The following is a 16,641-nucleotide window of genomic DNA, read 5'->3' as shown; positions in this document are numbered from 1 at the left end:
CCCTGGGATTGTGGCGGTGAGCGCGGCAGTGGCGGGCGCAGCGGCGGATCGCCGAGTGCAGCAGAGCGACGCCGAGGCCTGCCGTCTGGCCAACACCGGGCCAGACGGCAGGCCTCGGCATCGCTCTGCTGCACTCGGCGATCCACCGCCGTCCGCCACCGCCGCGCTCACTCCCGCCACCGCCGCCGCGCGATCCACTGCCACCCGCCACCGCCGTGCTCACCGCCACAATCCCAGGGGCACAGGATGACTATCCGCTGCCGCCCGCCCCCGCCACGCGATCTGCCGCCACCCGCCACCACCGCGCTCACTCCGGAGTCCGGCCAGGGCACAGGTATGTGGGGGGGCGCAATTTCAGGGGCAGAGCTTGCCCTGGGCACCGTTTTCCCCTGCTACGCCTCTGCATGGATGAAGGGAAATGCGTTGGCGAAAACTCGCAAGAGCTGCTGGACTCTCACAAGGAACTCTCACGGAGAGACAGGGGGAGAAGCAAACTGGCCCAGGAGGTTGCGGGGTAGGTGGCAAGGGGGTTAGGGCAGGTGGCGAGGGTTAGGAGGAAGCAGACGGCCGACAGGTGAAGCAGCCGTCGGGCTGAAGAGGAGGAGGGCCCTGGCCTGGCTGCCGGGAGGAAGGGGGAGAAGGGGGGGAGGAAAGCACTGCTGGAGAGCAGGGACGGAAAGTTGAGAGGAGGTGGGCAGTGGAGCCGCGCCACCGAGGGGAGCCCAGCCGGGTGGGCGGCAGTGCCACACTGCATCTGGAGGGAAGGAAAATGCTGCTGGTCTGGCGGGCGGGGAGGGAAAGCTGAGAACAGGAGCCGCACTGCCGAGAGGAGCCTGGCTGGGTGCCCGGCGGGGAAGGAAAGTGCTCCCGGTGGTGGGGAGGGAAAGGTGAGAGGAGGCGGGCGCCGGCAGGGGAAGGAAAGCACGGCAACAAACTTGCAGCGCAGATGCTATGCACCGGGTCTGCTAGTACTGAGTTAAGATGGATCAGTTGCCTGACTCGGTATAAAAGCAGCTTCCTACATTCCTATGAGAAGCACCTGTAAATAAAGTAGATGATTCAAACTGAGCCCTACATTTTGGCCTAGCATTAAGTGTTTTCTTCATGTTCCTTTCATCTTTATTTTCCTTTCTCCATTCTTGATAGTCAGAACTATAAATATTCAAGGAAAACTATCTCAAGTATTCTCTGCCTATTTTTTCCACACTTAACAGAAGAAAACCTTTCTATATTTTTTCGCCACTTTGGCAAAGGGGAGATTAATCTCTTAATGACATGGTCTGGAACTGAGCCAGAAGGCTAAGTGCTGCTGTGAGTGAGTAGCCAGGAGGAGGAAAAAGAAGAGCTTTCAATCAGTCCATTCCAGCTGGCCACACCAAGCTTTTCTTGAGGGAGTGTGTGTGTGTGTGTGTGTGTGAGAGAGAGAGAGAGAGAAACTTTTATACAAAGAGCTACAGTATTAATGTGTCTTCTGGCCATACAGTTTTCTACTTGTCACTTAAGGAAGTGGACTGACTCTCTTGGCTGATTTCCCACTGGAAAACAGGTCTAAGCAGGTGCTGTATTCATCACTGGCTTTCCCACTGCATTAGTCAATCAAATTCTGATGTGCTAATCACGAGTCAGTCTTGAAACAAATTCTGCCAGGCATGGGTAGGGAACAAAACAATAAACAAGTGTACTAAGCAATTGTCTTGTGCTTGCCAACTGAAGACTTCAAAGCATGAGAGGCAACTAAGGCTGCCTCTCACGATGTACCTATTTAATTGTTTTTCCCATCTGTGAAGAGCTTGCAGGTATGTACTGAATTTAAAACAAACAATGGGCTTCTCTGGAAAATACTTTTCCAGCCCATGTGATTAAAAGGGGAACGTGTTGAGAACATACCCATCATGGATGTCTTCTGAAGACATCCCAATGCCGCCGCCACCCCGCAGCAAATTCCGTGTGTGTGTGTGTGCGCGCGCACACACACAGGGGGAACTATTCATCTGAATGGCAGCTCTACACACAACCCAAATGCTAGTATAAGCTCAGAATCAGCTTGCTTACAGAGTGGCTGTTTAGACCAGGACTGGGCAAACATGGCCCTCCAGCTAATGTGGAACTACAACTCCCATCATCCCCAGCCACAGTATCTGGGGATGATGGGAGTTGAAGTTCCACAACATTTGGAAGGTCAAGTTCGCCCAGCCTTGGTTTAGACAAACAGCCCCTCCCCATAATATACTCTGGCTGCCTTCAATAAAGCTCTTGAGATGTATTGTATTGTGTTGTATTGTATTTATTTGATTTATATACCACCCTTCCAAAAATGGCTCAGGGCTGTTTACATGCACCTGAGTGTGTGTGTGTGTGTGTGTTTGGGGGGAGGGTTGGCTTTTAGTTAAAAATTTTGTATTATTAATATAATAAAAACATATCGTTCAACTGATTTCAATTTTATGTAAGCCACATGGAGATGTTCTATCAGGCAGTATATTAGCATATGTTTGGAGGGCATTTGAAAAGTCCACAAAATATATCACAGCAGGCACACAACGGTGCACTTAACCATGTGGGCTGGAAACAAAAGTGAAATTTGAATCAGCCCACTGCAGCCTACCTGCCAATTAAGAACCTCTTCTGCTAGAATACCTTATTCTGCCTATGGTAAGAATACCATGCCTTACTAGTACGGCAGACAAGTGCTTGTAAACTGGATAAGAACTTCCTGTTGCTGGTTATGTCATTGTTGCTGATTATGTCAATTTCACCCTGGTTTTCACCACTAGGCATAGCTATTCAGATGCTGTTCCAGCAAATCCAAAACATTGGGTATTTGCATGTGAAAGCCTAAAACATTGGGTATTTTGGCCTTCAAGTACAAGATTATAATCAGCAAAACTGGCTTTACTGGCACCCTCTCCAGAGAGGAGAAGCCAATGTGCATACTCACACATCCAGTGAAGGTGCAGAGACTGGGAGTGGGTTCAAAGGAATCATATGAAGATTTGGGCTGCTTTGGATGACCATCGTCTAAGTGGCTGCCCAAAGCATACTACATAGGGATGTGCACGGAACCAGTTCCACTGGTTTGAAGGCTGCAGGGGTCTGTCTTTAAGAGCGGGGGAAGGTGCACTTACCCCTCCCACCGCTTCCCCCCCGCTGGCATCCGTGTGTTTCAAAGCCCATCGAGGCGGCAGTGTATGTCCCTGCTGCCCCATTGCCCTCGTCTTCTGGATATGACTGGAAGTTGGCAATGCGCCTGCAGATGCCGGCAGGGGACATGCAGACCCCGGTGGGGGGGAAAGCAGTGGGAGGGGTAAATGCACCCTCCCCCACTCTTAAAGATAGACCCCCGCCACCTTCAAGCCTCCCCGCCGTGGTTCCGTGCATATCCCTAATACTGCACAGAGAGTGCGCACTCATCACTATCTGATGAGTGATGATGGCCTCTCAAGATCATCTGGGAATGTCCGGTTGTGGTTACCATCAGCTCGATTAGTGGCAACTCGAAACCGGGCCTTTTCTAGAGTTGCCCAGGGACTCTGGAACTTGCTTCCTAACAAAATTAGCATTTGCCCTTCTCTGAATGTTTTTAAGAAGGAACTAAAAACATTCCAGTTTAGTCAGGCTTTTAGTTTATAGTTTTAAAAGTTTCTGTTTTTAGAGTTTGTGTTGTATTTTAAATTGTTTTAATTATGTTAATGTTTTAATCGTTTTTATATTGTGAACTACGCAGGGACTTTTGCTATAGGCTGGGATATAAATGCACTAAAACAAACAAACAAACAAATAAAATCTCCATCCCCACGAATCACCACCTCCACCCCCATACTTGTGGGGTAGAATGTCCAAATGGTGCCTGAACACTGTAGTTAAAGTACTGCTTTAATATACTATTTCAACCATGCAATTGGGCATGATTTGGGTGTTCCATCCCCTACATGACTATGCAGGTGTAGGGTGGACATGCACCCTACACCTTATTATTTTAATAATTATATTATTATTATTATTATTATTATTATTATTAATTATTTCTTGTTTACACAGTCAGACAGGTGTTATTGACTGGTTTGTTTTATCCAGACATCGAGTCCTTCCCAAGGACCTGGGATGGCTGAAGTTTATCATCAATACTGTTGGTTATTATAGATATCGTCGCAAAATATAGGCTGTTCCCAGTAAAGCTGCTTTTTGTAATTGGCTGATGGTGATTTCTGTGGCCCCTATGGTGTTGAGGTGCTCTTCAAGGTCTTTTGGAACTGCACCCAGGGCACCAATTACCACTGGGATTATTTTGGTCTTTTTCTGCCACAGCCTTTCAATTTCAATTTGTAGATCTTTGTATTTGGTGATTTTTTTCTATTTCTTTTTCTTCTATTCTGCTATCCCCTGGTATTGCTATGTTGATTATTTTGACTTGTTTTTCTTTCTTCTCGACTACAGTTATATCTGGTGTATTGTGTGGCAGATGTTTGTCTGTTTGTAGTCGGAAGTCCCATAATATTTTTACATCTTCATTTTCTACCACTTTTTCAATTTTATGGTCCCACCATAACTATGGTGGGACCATAGTTAACATAACATAATATTAGTAGTAGTAGTAGTAGTAGTAGTAGTAGTAGTAATTCAGTTTCTATACCGCCCTCCCAAAAATGGCTCAGGGCAGTTTACACAGAGAAATAATCAATAAGATGGCTCCCTGTCCCCAAAGGGCTCACATTCTAAAAAGAAACACAAGATAGACACCAGCAACAGTTACTGGAGGTACTGTGCTGGGGGTGGATAGGGCCAGTTACTCTCCCCCTGCTAAATAAAGAGAATCACCATGGTAAAAGGTGCCTCTTTGCCCAGTTAGCAGGGGATAACATATTAGCCAGATGCTTTGGGGAAAAGACATGAACAAGTCCATGTAGTGTATATGTCCTGCAAACTTTCTATAAATGTCCTGCAAATGTATTAATGCTGATAGTGGCCCCCTGTGAGTGATTGTCATTTGACCTTTGCCCAGTGTGCAATGGAGAGAAGGAAGCCCTCTTCAGGCATTTCGGGGAAAGGGCAGTATACTTATGTATGCCCTCCAAAGAGGCTTTGGAAGTCCAAACCTCGGCACATCATCCTTTATTAATGCTGCAAACATGCTTCTGTGACTGGCAGCTGATTGTGAAAGCGCCTCCCGACGTGCTTACAATTTTTGCCTCTTCAGATGAACGCCCATAAGCCTAAGCAGCGCAAGGAAGCAAGTGAGGGGAAATGATTGATGCACCGGGGTCAGGACTTCCAGACCCACTTTGGAAGGCTGTGTTCCCACAAGAACACTGTCCTTTTTCTAAAACATCTGACGATGGCTTCTCTCTCCATTGCACATCAAATGGCAATTGTCAACACAGGCCCACTGTCAGTATAAATACATAATGAGGCTGTTCTCACGAGCACCCAAGAGCAGGCTCAGGCAGCCAGGCCCACCCTTGGCTGCTCGTGAGAAGCAGTAGGAGGCAAGCGGCGGCCGGTGCTGCCGCCATGGCAAACCCACCTGCAGAGCCCACAGCTTAAATGTGGTCCAGGGAGCAAGCGCCCCTTTAGCCCCATTTTTGCAATGTCTGCTAGCCCCGGCTGCTTGCCCTCCAGGGACCAGATAAACGTCGTTATGATTCCTTTGAACCCAGTTCCAACCTCTTCACATTTCTCTGACATGTGAGTCATGCCAGTCATATGAGTCTCTAGCCCAGGTGGTCAAGTGAAGATCCAAAGTCAAAGGAGGAACCAGCAAGTACAACAGCAAAGCCCCCAGCTGCTCCTTCTACATGACATGTCTGCACGAGGCGACAAGTGTGTGATTCCAAGACTAGAATTTGAGAACAAATTGCTCACAAGCTAAAGAGACTCTCCAGAGAAATAGCATATTTCAGTAGTAACCCCAACATGGTCTTAATAATCATCATGACTGGTGAGAACCATCTTTTTCAAAGGCCCTTGACTATAGATGGCAAAGTTAATCTGCTTGATTATGAGAGTTCAGCCACTATGTTAATTGCCAAGAGTTTGGATGAAACCATTAAAATAAATTATCTATGCTTTTGCAATGCTTGTTGTTTGGAAAGTAAAGCTACCCTATTATCTTAGAGTAAACAGACTGTTATGCTGCTGCAGACATATAATTAAGGCAACTAGACATTTTAAAGGCAGTGGGAGGATGCCCAAAGATTCCCTTGTTTGTCTACCCTCGACTCCCACAACGGAGTTATCTCCTAGACCATCTAACAGGCTATGCGCTCCCGCAGTCAAACCTCAAGATTAACCTGGCTGAAAACAGAGTTTGCTCTTTCAAACAGGGCTGCAAAATTAAAGGACTCAGTGCTCTGTGCGCATTAGGGCTAAATTGAATGAACTTATAGAAAATTAGGATTGAGATACACGAGTTCCCATAAAAGCTATGCAGCCCATTCATCACTTGAACTTACGGCAACACAGAGACTAGCAATTCAGGCATCTAATTTGAAGCAATGGCAAGATAGCTTCAACTGCTTGAAAATGGATGCTTTGATTACCAGTGCTTAATTTCTAAAAAATACAGGCATAAGCCTTCCTGTCTATTGTATTTACCTATTGCTGTAGTCATGGGAAACAAATGTGTACCTAGCTATATTCATTCTTACTTCATTATTCTGTAAAATAGAAACAAACAGTTCAGTAAATGGGATCAAGATACCAGTTTTCCTGTTTATTTGACATGCGTGCATACAGTGGGTAGGATGTACAATATCAAATTCTTCACAGTACATAAAAAGCCTTATTACACAGGCATGCCCATGTGACGATGAGAAAGCTGTAGAAGAAATTAAAAGAAAAGGCACTGTTGTTGCTACTTTTGAAGATTGATTAAAAGAAATCTATTGTGTAACTGAGTAACAAATATTAACCAATACCATCATAAATGTCATACAGATGGCTGTCATCAATGACTGGTTAAGGCTGCAACCCATGCACACTTACTTGGGAGTAAGTCCCCTTGCACTCAATATGACCTGCTTTTGAGTAAGTGTACATAGACTCAGGTTTCAAGATACATTGCAGGCTCCTGTCAAAGAGAAAGATGGTGCTTCTGGAAATAATCTGTGTCAAGGAACATTATAGTCCTATTCAGGCATTACTATGTATGTGTACAATCTGTGCACAGTGTGCGCATATACAGATCTACAAGCACATAATGTTATGCTGAATGCATGTATAACAGTATATTTCCTCTCCGTACCATGCATTTGAGAGAGCTGTACTCAGATTCATTTTGAAAACGAATGCACATACAATCAGTAATTCACACAAACTCATACACAAACATACAGACACGCAAATGCACTTACAGCATAATGTCTGAATAGGACTTGTAGTAAATGGAAAACCCAATATGGACATGATACAACACAGAGTTAAGTATGCTTAAGCCTATTGAAATCAGTGCTTTACTCTTGATGAACTTCTATCTATCTATCTATCTATCTATCTATCTATCTATCTATCTATCTATCTATCTATTTATTTCATTTCTATTCCGCTCTTCCTCTAAGGAGCCCAGAGCAGTGTACATTGTTAACCAATTGCTGCTAACTGGGCAAAGAGGCACCTTTTTAACGTGGTGATTCTCTGTATTTAGCAGGGGGAGAGTAACTGGCCCTATCCAGCCCCAGCACAGTGCCTCCAGTGACTGTTGCTGGAATTTAGCTTGTGAGCCCCTTGGGGACAGGAATCCCTCTTCTTATTTATTTATTTCTCTATGTAAACCACTTTGGAAACTTTTGTTGAAAAGCAGTATATAAGTTGTTGCTAAGTTTCTCCTCACAACAACCCCGTGAAGTAGGTTAGGCTGAGAGAGAAGTGACTGGCCCAGAGTCACCTAGCAAGTATCATGGCCGAATGGGGATTTGAACTCGGGTCTCCTCGGTCCTACTCCAGCACTCTAACCACTACACCACGCTGGCTCTCCTATGGCCTACAAATCACGTGGTAGTATAACTACCACATGAGTGATTCCATCCACATTGCCTTTGTTAAGTCCACAGGCCACACACAACACTGGACACAAATTCACAGTAACAGCTTCTTCATTAGGCATACATGTCACTTCTTACTGCTTGTTAGATCTTACACTGGCAGTAACTTACTCACACAGCGGAAGCCACCAGAGGCTTGACATAAGCACATTCAACTTTCAGCGCTTGTTCTATGAAATGAAATATGACCTAAGTAAAGATTTCATAGGCTCCTACAGATGGGAATGTGCAGAACGCCAGTATTTTATCAGTCCCCCTCATTGAAGAAGCTGATCCAGAAACCCCTGCTTCAAATCATTTGATGATGGCCCAGTGTGGCATAGCCAAACCCTGGGACAAAATGTGAAGATGGACCCCTACCTCCCCCACTGCCCACCCCCAGCATTTTTATTTAGAGAGGCAGGAGCGGGGGACCAAAAAGCAAACCGTCACCCAGCTCTAGGGTCCAGGGATGTCCCCTTCCCCACCCCACCACTCCCTGCTTGTTCGGGTATAGTTTCGCCTCTGTGATTAACCATATAAGCCTTGGGGATGATGTTCATGAAATCATCTCTCTATCAGAGCCAAACTGGCACTGATCCAGTGACAGTTAGTCAAATCCCGCTGAAAGCTGCTTGCCACCACTGAGGGCCAAGCTATACACAACCTTAACACACATTGTTTCCTTTCCTGTAAACAAAAAACAGCAGCCATATGTAGATCCATATTGGGACAGCAGTATGGAAAAGTGTGTGTGTGTGTGTGTGTGTGTATATATATATATATATATATATATATATACATACACCTCTCCCCCCCACCTCCGCATCCAAGCAGGGGTCCCAACAAATCCCACCATCACCACCCCCTTGATTATTTATCACACACACACATCCAACAGATAATCAGGATTACCTAATTATCTAACCTGGCTGGTTGAATGCTGGTTGCCCGGAACAGTTTGAGCAGAATTGCCCTGAAATTTTGGGTTATCACAATCAGTTCCACAAGGCTCATAAATCCTGATTAACTTTTTAACCAGGATCCTTGTGATTGTGTGAACCCAGCCTATATGTTTAACATAACGTGGTTTAGCCCTAACTTCTGCTGGTTTCTCCTGTCACCTTCCTCTTCATGGACGTCAGGAGGAGACAAAGAGAGGAGAGCTGGTCTTGTGGTAGCATGCATGGATTGTCCCCTTAGCTAAGCAGGGTCTGCCCTGGTTGCATATGAAAGGGAGACTAGAAGTGTGAGCACTGTAATATATTCCCCACATGGGATGGAGCCACTTCGGAAGAACAGAAGGTTTCCAGTTCCCTCCCTGGCTACTCCAAGATAGGACTGAGAAAGATCCCTGCCTGCAACCTTGGAGAAGTCTCTGCCAGTCTGTGAAGACAATTCTGAGCTAGATGGACCAATGTTCTGAATCAGTATATGGCAGCTTCTTATGTTCCTATGAAGTCATCACAATCGTGTGCAACTTTGCCAACTGCTTTGTTGCCCATTCTAAAAAGTGCATTGTCAATAGAAGATTTTTTTCCCCATGAAAGGGGGAGGGGTCACTTCTTAAAAATATGAAGTGTTCATTTAATTTTGCATCCATTTTGAGCTCTGAATACCCCTTTAACTCCATTCATTATCCTTTTATGCCATATTCTCTACCCCTTTTACTCTTGGCAGTAGCAATGTGGTTTCACATCTGAATATTTTTGGGGATATCTCATTTCTGCACCCTTTCAGGTTTCCAGGCTTTGAGTGCTTTTAAAAAATTAATGCATTTATACAGAATCTTTCATCTGCATTATACATCTTTCAACTTAAAGGGGAAAAGTCTCAATATTAACTGCTCTGACCCTTTATTCCTATATATTATTTCCAGAACCTTGTTTTCTGTCTACTTAAATCTGAAGTTGCTAATTCAGTTTATCTAAATACAGTATGCCTCTTTTTATTATTAGCAATCACATTCCTCTTAAGCAGTTACATGGCCTTTCATGGAACCATTTCTTTCTTTTTTCGACAATAAATGAAGCACATCATTCTCATTCACGTCAGGTAACCATAAAAGGAATTCTGCAAGTCATATAAAATATCTCCTCCTTAAGCTACTAAAGATGCTCATGAAGAGTATCACACCTAATGCCTTGAAAATGTTAGCATCAAAGGCTTCCCTGCCTTTAGGGAAACATACAAAATCCCCACGTCTATTAAATTCTTTGCTCATCACTGCCTGCTGCCACTGTGATCTATACATCACATGATCTGTTTCTGTGCAGCAAGAACACATAGATCAAGGAGGCACATGGTGACTTCTATTTGCTCTGACAGCAAACATGCTATTGTACTTCTAAAGTGCTGACCTAGTTAGCCACCTATATAGTCACCGTTTCAGTATTTTAATCATCAATAAACCTGTGCCTAGTATTAGGTTGCCTTGCTCGCTGTTCAGGCCTGAGGTTTGTAGCTACCTCCATTATGTCTGAATGCTGAACTGGAGGCAGCCTTCCCTGGGACTGGAGTTGAGAAAAGGAAGCACCTCCCTCTTGCTGTCCTGATTGGCTGTTGTGGCTGTCCATCAATCAAAGGAGGACGCTTGGCAGTCGGCTCCCCCTGCTCTGCAGAGACCAGCTCTTATGTATGAATTCAGACAGGTAAGCGCGATGGGCAGGGGGAGCGGAACCTGGACCTTTGGTTCTGTGTTGTGCCTGAATAGGACTGATAGTTCCAGATAGTTAGCAGGGTTGATAGTACCAGCTGCTGGAAATAAGCTATTAATAAGCGATCAACAGAGGGAGTGTGACTCTGCTGATCCTTTTGGATCTCTCAGCGGCTTTTGAAACCATTGACCATGGTATCCTGCTGGGTTGCCTGAGGGAGGTGGGATTGGATGGCACTGTTTTACACTGGTTCCACTCCTACCTCTCTGGCAGATTCCAGATGGTGTCACTTGGAGATTATTGCTCTAAAAAGCAAGAGCTGGTGTGGGGTTCCACAAGGCTCCATACTGTCTCCAATGCTATTTATTTATTTATTTATTTATTTATTTATTTATTTATTTAAACATCTACATGAAACCGTTGGGAGAAATTGTCAGGAAGTTTGGTCTGAGATGCTATCAATATGCTAATGACACCCAGATCTATTTTTCCATACCAACTTCATCAAGAAATGGCATGACCCCACTAAGTGCCTGCCTGGAGGCGATATTGGGCTGGATGAGGGATAACAGACTGAAGTTAAATCCAAGCAAGACAGAGGTACTGTATATAGGGGGTTGGGATCTGAGAGATGGCTTAGATCTGCCTGTTCTGGATGGGGTTACACTCCCCTAAAAGACCAGGTTCATAGTCTGGGAGTGCTCCTGGATCCCAAACTCTCTCTAGTTTCTCAGGTTGAGGCTGTGGCCAGAAGTGCTTTTTATCAGCTTCGGCTGAAACGCCAGATACATCCATTCTTGGAGATTAGTGACCTTAAAACAGTAGAACATATGCTGGTAACCTCTGGGCTTGACTACTGTAATGCACTCTACATGGGGCTGCCTTTGTATGTAGTTCGAAAATTACAATTGGTACAGAATGCGGCAGCCAGACTGGTCTCTGGGTTTATCCAAAGGGACCATATGTAACCAATTCTAAAAGAACTGCACTGGCTGCCAATAGGTTTCTGAACAAAATACAAAGTGCTAGTTATTTCCTATAAGGCCCTTAACAGCTTAGGTACAGGGTATTTAAGAGAGCGCCTTCTCTGCCGTGAACCCTGTCGCCTATTAAAATCATCTGGAGAGATCCGACTATGGGTGCCGCAAACCTGTTTGGTGGCAACTCGGGACTGGGCCTTTTCTGTGGCTGCCCCAGGGCTTTGGAACACGCTCCCTGCTTAAATAAGAGCATCTCCTTCTCTGTTTGCTTTTAGGAGGACCCTGAAGACTCACCTGTTTTCCCAGGCTTTCAGCTGAGATTGTATTTTAAAATTTTAATGTTTTTAACGTGCATTTATCTATAATTTTTATTTTTATGAATTTTAAATGTGTTATATTGTATGTTTTAATTCTGTAAACCGCCTAGAGATTTTTATACTAGGCGGTATATTAATTAATTAATTAATTAATTAAATTGTAGACTTTTAATGTATTTATTTTTCTATGAGAACTTTGGTTGAAGAGTGGGATATAAATATCTGTAGTAGTAGACAAGATTGTATTCTTCATTAATACTATATTGATATACTGTTTTTCATACAAAAATGGTCTCAAAGTGGTTTACCTGGCTAAAGGAATAAGAAAATGGTTCCCTGTCCCAAAAGGGCTCACAATCTAAAAAGAAACGCAACGGAGGCACCAGCATCAGCCATTGGGGGGACATTATGCTGGACTGATTGATTACACGTGCAATAGGAAAGGCCTAAACCAGAATAAGTAGAATGCTTGCTGTTATGTGATTCTCCAGAACTACCTGACATTGATTGGAGAGCTATTCCATTACTGGAGAATAGAAAATGGACTGTCACGCCAAAAGTTGATTGATTACTCCTCCATCTTGCTTGTTTAAATTTTTCAAATATTTAGTAATTGTGCTATCAGGCAATTAACTAAAATGTATTTGTTAGAACACATCATGTACTCTCTTTAGTCCATTTCCATCTATCAGTATTTCACTAGTAAACAATCAGAGGAAGCTAGCCAGAACATCCATCAGTCATCTTGGGGTGACTCATAACCTCCTCTTGAGGGAAGGGGAGAGTATTTTTCACACAATATTCCCCAGTATGACTTCTAATATTGGGTAACAATAACATTCCTGTAAAGAAGTATACAAACTGAATTGTTTGCTGAATACAAGCACATTTGGCACAACACACTGCACAATTGGTCCAACTTGGGTATTATTTATTTTATTTATCATATTTTTATACTGCCCGATGTGTACAGCCCCTGGTGGCGCAGTGGTAAAACTGCCACCCTGTAACCAGAAGGTTACAAGTTCGATCCTGACCAGGGGCTCAAGGTTGACTCAGCCTTCCATCCTTCCGAGGTCGGTAAAATGAGTACCCAGAATGTTGGGGGCAATATGCTAAATCATTGTAAACCGCTTAGAGAGCTCCAGCTATAAAGCGGTATATTAAAAAATGTAAGTGCTACAGCTCTAGGTGGTATACAAAATTTAAAATATTTAAAAATCAAACCATTAAAATACATAACACAATAAAACAGCACAAAACAGTTATTAAAACAAATTGTTAAAATTATTAAAAATTAATTCTAATTAAAAGCCTGCGAAAACAGGAGAGTCTTGAGGGTATTAGTGCTGTGATCCCCATATAATCCTTCCACATAGACTGTTTTTACCCCACACATGCTTCATTCCTCTTAACCAAGTGGTATCTCCATGCTGAATGACGTGTTGGAAGAAATGTTCCAGTGCCATCTATTCGACTTGTTACAAGGCAGCACTGACATCCACAGTTAAAGCAAATTACATCCAGTAATGTGTGTCTGGAAATATGGAAACGAGTGGTGGGGGTGGAAACACTCCACTGGGGATGTGCATACTATCATTTTAATGTGGAAAACTGTTCTCTGCTGAGAACTAGGTCAAACAATAGCAAAAAAAGTGAAATGATGCCTTAAATGGAAACAAGCTGCATGACCCCGGCAATAAAATGATCTGGCAATCAGAGTAGATATACATTTTAAACCATCAGCCAATGTCTGGCAGCAATAAAAAAAAAAAAAAAAAAAAGCAAATGGATTACTGGCTTCTGCCACTGGAAAACCAGATTGTAAATCAAAGAGATCATTAAAGGGGTGGCTCAGAGTGTAGTACAAATGCGTGTTTGCATGTTTATACACACACACACACACCCTATAGATACAGATAAAATGTGTATTGTTATGCACTCCTCAGTTCCTCGAGCAGTGAGGAACTTCCAAGGGCAGCACTACCTAGGCTTACTGCTACGAATATGTATATACCTCTTTTCTACAAAAGCTCTCAGAGCAGTTTACATAGAAAAAATAAATAAGTAAGATGGTTCCCTGTCCCAAATGGACTCATAGTCTAAAACCGCCCTAAAACTGTTCTATTGTAAACCGCCCAGAGACTTGGTTTTAGGCAGTATGCCAATATGTTACATAAATAAATAACTTAAATAAAAAAGATATATAAGGTAGACACCATCAACAACCACTGGAGGAATGCTGTACTGGGTTTGGATAGGGACAGTTGCTCTCCTATGCTTAATATAAGAGAATCATCACTTTAAAATGTTCCTTTTTAATCAGTTAAACAGGGGTTTAGCTTCTTTCGGAGACAAGGTCAGTGGAAACATAGTGGGGTATTTTTTGTTTTTGTAATATTTGGTTTATTTACAAATGTACACAATGAGGATCAGAAAAGGAAAGGAAACTGTGCACTCCCTGCAAGACAAATCTGCCACATTAGATCTCCACAGAGAGGGTCTGCACTCCAAAGGGCCTTCAGGCCTTCAGTTTTTTCAGAATCTCTTCAATCTGTCCTCAAACTGCAAACTCCTGCTTTCTTCACACTCACACCTTATATCACCCCACTGTTCTTAGCCTGAGGGTCACCTCTTCCAACCCTGGTGGCTTTTTATATTGCAGAACCATCTTTTAATATCTCCCAACCAGCTCCCATTCAATAAATATCTATTGGCTATTCAGGAACATTAATTTGGCCTGCTGGATTCAGTCCCTTCAAAAGAAATGGTTGTCCAGCAATCCATAACAGTACATATATACATAAAAGTGCTCCACTAAGAAACAACTACAAATAAAAGGATGGAAGATGAGAACGCAATGGCAACAACAGGATGAAGTGAAGGAGGATGAAACTGTGTTGTTGTTGTTGGTGGTAATTCAACTATTTGTACTCCACCTTCCCCACCCCCAGGGAGAAATTTAAGGTACACAGGAAGATTGGAAGCTGCCACAGAGTGAGACCATTGGTCCATCTAACTCAGTATTGTCTACACAGACTGGCAGTGGCTTTTCCATGATTGCAGGCAGGAATCTCTCTCAGCCCTGTCTTGGGGATGCCAGGGAGGGAACTTGGAACCTTTTGCCAGCAAGCATACAGGTGGCTTTTCCCAAAGCAGCCCCATCCCTTAAGGGGAATATCTTACAGTGATCAGACATGTAGTCTCCCATTCAAATGCAACACAGGGCAGACTCTGCTTGGCAAAGGGGACAATTTATTTTTATTTATTGTTGAATTTATATAATTCATACATGAATTTATACAATTCATGCTTGCTACCACATAAGAACACAAGAACAGCCTTGCTGGATCAGGCACAAGGCCCATCCAGTCCAGCATCTTGTTTCACACAGTGGTCCCCCAGATGCCTCTAAGACATCCACAGGCAAGAGATGAGGGCATGCCTTCTCTCTTGCTGTTGCTCCCCTGTACAGGTATTTGGAGGCACCTTGCCTCCAGAGAGCCACAAGACCAGCTCTCCACCCCATTTCTCTACCTGGTAAGTAATAGATAAATTGAAACATTAATATATCCATCAACTACAATAGCTTTTAAAAATACAATGGCTGAAACAATGTGCAGCCCTAATGAGGACAAGGGGATACTGTATTTATTATTATTATTTTTATTATTACATTTATATCCCGCTCTTCCTCCAAGGAGCCCAGAGCGGTGTAATACATACTTGAGTTTCTCTTTCACAACAACCCTGTGAAGTAGGTTAGGCTGAGAGAGAAGTGACTGGCCCAGAGTCACCCAGCTAGTATTATGGCTGAATGGGGATTTGAACTCGGGTCTCCCCAGTCCTAGTCCAGCACTCTAACCACTACACCACGCTGGCTCGTAGTGCTGTAGTGCTACTGCTGTGAAGAAAGGAGCAGTGATGCTGCTGGGGAGGGTACCGGTTGCACTTCCAGCATTCCAGCATCCTCCCCAGTGATTCCACTGCTTCTGTGTCAATAGCATCAGCACCGCAATATCTTCTCTTTCTCATTAGGGCTGCACATCATGTGAGCCATTTAAAAGACAAAAGCAGCAATAAACAAGTTGTTCATGTGGGGTGAGGTGGTCCTTCATGTACTGTATATTGGTTCTAAGCTGTGATGGGCTTTAAGGTAATGATCAGCACTTTGAATCATGCACAGAAACCTATTGGCAAACAATGCAGCTGATGTAGAGAAGATGCATTGTGCTCCAAGTGTATACGGTCTGTCAAAATTCTTGCAGCTGAATTCTGAGCCAGCGTGGTGTAGTGGTTAAAGTGCTGGACTAGGACCGGAGAGCAACAACACTTTACAAGCCTTGGAATGCCAGGACAAACAAATAAGTTTTTTAGGGCTCTCTTAACGGCCGACAGCAAGCCTAACTGCGGATATCTGCCGGGAATGCATTCCATAGACCAGGAGCAGCTACAGAAAAGGCCCGGTTCTGAGTCGCCACCAGACTCACCGGTGGTAACTGGAGACGGACCTCTTCAGATGACCTCAATGAGCGATGGGGATCATATTGAAGAAGGCACTCTCTAAGGTAGCCCGGACCCAAGCCATTCAGAGCTTTTAAGGTAATAACCAGCACTTTGTATTTCGCCCAGAAACATATCGGCAGCCAATGCAGCTGTTTTAAAACAGGCA

At 43.8% G+C, this 16,641-nt stretch overlaps 1 long non-coding RNA gene across 1 annotated transcript in view; it reads right to left on the bottom strand.

The window, feature by feature from the left end:
• Positions 1 to 6,722: 6,722 nt before the first annotated feature.
• LOC128342006 (uncharacterized) overlaps positions 6,723 to 16,641 on the bottom strand; it is a 51,922-nt gene continuing 42,003 nt past the window's right edge. Inside the window, exon 4 of the long non-coding RNA XR_008314718.1 lies at positions 6,723 to 6,814. This is a non-coding gene — a long non-coding RNA (uncharacterized LOC128342006). The remainder of the gene's footprint in view (positions 6,815 to 16,641) is intronic.

The sequence above is a fragment of the Hemicordylus capensis genome, chromosome 2 (genome assembly GCF_027244095.1).
Source record: "Hemicordylus capensis ecotype Gifberg chromosome 2, rHemCap1.1.pri, whole genome shotgun sequence".
Lineage (NCBI taxonomy): Eukaryota > Metazoa > Chordata > Lepidosauria > Squamata > Cordylidae > Hemicordylus > Hemicordylus capensis.
This window is presented reverse-complemented; position numbering and strand designations above follow the sequence as displayed.